Source organism: Ixodes scapularis, unplaced genomic scaffold, assembly GCF_016920785.2.
Source record: "Ixodes scapularis isolate PalLabHiFi unplaced genomic scaffold, ASM1692078v2 PGA_scaffold1__304_contigs__length_218370807, whole genome shotgun sequence".
Taxonomy (NCBI): Eukaryota; Metazoa; Arthropoda; class Arachnida; order Ixodida; family Ixodidae; genus Ixodes; species Ixodes scapularis.
The window spans coordinates 164,444,013-164,448,328 of record NW_024609846.1 but is presented as its reverse complement, the minus strand read 5'-3'; the positions used below and the strand labels follow the sequence as shown (position 1 = coordinate 164,448,328).

Below are 4,316 nucleotides of genomic sequence, written 5' to 3'. Positions count from 1 at the left end.
AACCACACGCCAAAGGAACCTCATACACCACGCCTACGCTACACGGCACCGACTTTTCCCTATGCGCCTTCTGACAGCCCCTCTGAACCGTTTAAAAAGGTGTCAATCTATCTAACCTAAAATCCGCGCTGAATACGACATCCACGCCATATTTTTTTTGCACATGCTCTAAGATTGTGGGACACCTCGTGAAAATACGGAACCACAGCGTACCTATTCCTGATATCTTGCGTCTTCCCCCTTTTCTCCCTGCACTGTAGGGCAATCTGCCTTTTGATGTACTCTTCCCCATAGCCTGCCATTACCAGTCTTTCCCACTGGTTTTTTAGTGCCTCCGGTCCGAAATGCATGCATGATCTCACCAAAGCATTACTAATCAAAGATCTGACTACCCCGGCTTTTACATTTTTCGAGTGACAGCTATCTTTGACAGAACCGGTTCTGGGTTTTCCTTCCCATACTCCCAACAAAGACCTCGTTCCAAATGTAAACGCAGGTCGAGAAATTGCAGGACCTCGCCGCTTGGCCTCTCTAACGTGAATCTCAACTCTGGCGCCGCTGACCTTACTACTTGTTCCAAAACTTGGTCCAACCCTTCCTGAACAGAGCAAACTAAAATATCATCCACAAATCTTTTCACAAAACACTTTGGAGACACCTCTTCTACCTTGTCATACATTTGTTGGTCCACTGTGTGTAAGTATATTTCCGCTAACAAAGACGCTACAGACGAACCTATACAGACTCCCTCTTTTTGCACAAAATTTCGACCTTCGTATTCCAATACCGTTGACTTTAAATAAAGGTCTAGCACCGAAAGAAAACTATCCACCGCTAATCCCGTTCCTGATTGAAACTTAATAAGGTTCCCTTCCAAGGCAATCCTCACTCTATTCATTAGTCTGTTTTTCTCTAAAGAGTAATATAGGTCCTTGAAGTCCATGGAGAATACCGCGCACTTCCTTCCGTGAAACTTTTCCATTACTTCAATCAACTCACTAGAGTTCCTTAAGGCAATTGACTTCTCCAAATTAGCTAACTTCAAACCCCGCTGTAAGAAGCATGAGACCACCCTCTGCCACGTCCCATTCTCGTTAACAACGGTACGTATGGGCATTTCAATCTTATGATCGTTCGAAAAGAATTTAAGGTTGAGCGTTGAACGCAACGGTTTCAAAACGCCTTTCGCTACCTCTTCCATGCTTTCCTCCCGAAAAACCTTGCAAACGCTCTTCCTCAGCTTCCCCATATTACCCTTCTATTCATTAAACAATGACCTCAACGCTTCCTCCGACTTCTTCTGAAAGGCCTGTACAGGCAAAACTGCAAACCTTCCTCTTTTATTTGTCTGCAACAGTTTTAACGAACTACTTTCTAACTCTTGTTTCACCGCTCTCACATCCTTGCAATTCCTCCTATCGATGGGGTACGCGTTTCCCATCAATTTTCCCATGCGCCCTACCGCATCTTCGACAAACGCAAGTTTCTCCTCACTATCCACAACCCTGGCGATCGACTGTATGTCAGAAAACACGTCGATTCTAGACGGCTTAACGTTTACACAGTACTTCGGACCTCTACCCAAGAACTCCTCCAATTTCTTTGACATCACTACATTTTCCGGGTTAATTATACAATGCTGTTGTTTACAATTTCCTGTCCCCTGTACACACTTCTTTACCTCTGCCCCCCGAGAATTCCACAACTTGAAACTGTCCAAAGCATGCCTTCTTTTGACATACCACGCACGGTCGAAATGTGTCCTCATAACGGCGCTCCACAGATGGTAGTCTCCATGCCTCCTGAAGTTCTTTCCGAGAAGAAGATTCCAGAGTCTGTCACAGGCGCTGCGGATGTCTTGAACCCATTGACCTGTTCGAGACCTGTTGGCTTTGATTACCTTCCTCTTGTCCTTCCACGGTATCCCGGAGGCGGCCAGTTGTTTGAAGAATAGCGGGTCCACATACTTTTTCCGCAGACACATACCGAAGAACGCAACGTCGGCTTCCAACTCCGCCATCCGACGTCCCATCTTGTCCAGTGCCACGTACGCTTGGCTAATTAGAAAGGCCGGTGACGACGAAAACGTTGGTTCGAAAGAACCCGTAAAAGAAAATGGTAAAAAGCCTGCTTCAGGTACGATTAACGAGAAAAGAGGTTGGCTAAGCATCTGGAGGAGTGTAGAAACTGCACAACGGATTGGTCTGGAACGGATGTAGTTGTTAAGGAAAGCAACGATGTTAAAAGGGTGGTGAGAGAAACAATTAGGATTAGATCGTTGGGAAATTGCATTAGTCAACCTTCCATGCAAATAGGGAACCGCTGCAAGCAATTTTTACAGTTTTAAGTGTTTTTTTTTTTTTTAGTCATCCTGAAAGGCTTTTTTGGTGTGTATTGTCTGTGGTGTGTATTGGAGGGTATTATCTGTTTTCTATAATTTTGGAGGTGACCGGTTTTGAGTGCGATGTTGTTGTGGGCTGTTGTCCTGTTTATTGTGAGGACACAAAAGAGTTGCTTGAAGTCTCTGTGAGGCATATCTTCTGCTAGAACCTTTTCTCTTGGAAACGTTGGGAGTGTCCGCTTCTTTTGTGATAGAGTGGAAGCTGTAAAGTCACGGTGCAGAGGACAAGTCGTATGTGATTGGTTGATGACGACGAGAACGAACTATATAAGAGGAGGTTGTTGAAATAAACTTGTAGCTGAGTTTGAGACCTGTCAGTTTTTCCTGTTACTTCTGCTCTTCTAAAAAAACCCCAGTCTCAGGGTAAACGACGAAATGGTTGACTTCCACCAGCTAGCCTGTACTTTGACTCTTTTCTCGTTAATCGTACCTGAAGCAGGCTTTTTACCATTTCCTTTTACCGGTTCTTTCGAACCAACGTTTTCGTCGTCGCCGGCCTTTCTAATTAGCCAAGCGTAAGTAGCACTGGACAAGATGGGACGTCGGATGGCGGAGTTGGAAGCCTACGTTGCGTTCTTCGGGATGTGTCTGCGGAAAAAGTATGTGGACCCGCTATTCTTCAAACAACTGGCCGCCTCCGGGATACCGTGGAAGGACAAGAGGAAGGTCATCAAAGCTTACAGGTCTGGAACAGGTCAACGGGTTCAAGACATCCGCAGCGCCTGTGACAGACTCTGGAATCTTCTTCTCGGAAAGAACTTCAGGAGGCATGGAGACTACCATCTGTGGAGCGCCGTTATGAGGACACATTCCGACCGTGCGTGGTATGTCAAAAGAAGGCATGTTTTGGACAGTTTCAAGTTGTGGAATTCTCGGGGGGCAGAGGTAAAGAAGTGTGTACAGGGGACAGGAAATTGTAAACAACAGCATTGTATAATTAACCCGGGAAATGTAGTGATGTCAAAGAAATTGGAGGAGTTTTTGGGTATAGGTCCGAAGTACTGTGTAAACGTTAAGCCGTCTAGAATCGACGTGTTTTCTGACATACAGTCGATCGCCAGGGTTGTGGATAGTGAGGAGGAACTTGCGTTTGTCGAAGATGCGGTAGGGCGCATGGAAAAATTGATGGGAAACGCGTACCCCATCGATAGGAGGAATTTCAAGGACGTGAGAGCGGTGCAACAAGAGTTAGAAAGGAGTTCGTTAAAACTGTTGCAGACAAATAAAACAGGAAGGTTTGCAGTTTTGCCTGTACAGGCCTTTCAGAAGAAGTCGGAGGAAGCGTTGGGGTCATTGTTTAATGAATGGAAGGGTAATATGGGGAAGCTGAGGAAGAGCGTTTGCAAGGTTTTTCGGGAGGAAAACATGGAAGAAGTAGCGAAAAGCGTTTTGAAACCGTTGCGTTCAACGCTCATCCTTAAATTCTTTTTGAACGATCATAAGATTGAAATGCCCCCATGTACCGTTGTTAACGAGAATGGGACGTGGCAGAGGGTGGTCTCATGCTTCTTATGGCGGGGTTTGAAGTTAGCTAATTTGGAGAAGTCAATTGCCTTAAGGAACTCTAGTGAGTTGATTGAAGTAAGGGAAAAGTTTCACGGAAGGAAGTGCGCGGTATTCTCCATGGACATCAAGGACCTATATTACTCTTTAGAGAAAAACAGACTAATGAATAGAGTGAGGATTGCCTTCGAAGGGAACCTTTTTAAGTTTCAATCAGGAACAGGATTAGCGGTGGATAGTTTTCTTTCGGTGCTAGACCTTTATTTAAAGTCAACGGTATCGGAATACGAAGGTCGAAATTTTGTGCAAAAAAAGGGAGTCTGTATAGGTTCGTCTGTAGCGCCTTTGTTAGCGGAAATATACTTAAACACGGTGGACCAACAAGTGTATGACAAGGTAGAAGAGGTGTCTC

The 4,316-nt window shown here is 45.1% G+C and overlaps 1 pseudogene; it reads right to left on the bottom strand.

Moving 5' to 3' along the window:
• Positions 1 to 358: 358 nt before the first annotated feature.
• Positions 359 to 2,032, bottom strand: LOC115320408 (annotated as a pseudogene).
• Positions 2,033 to 4,316: the final 2,284 nt, after the last annotated feature.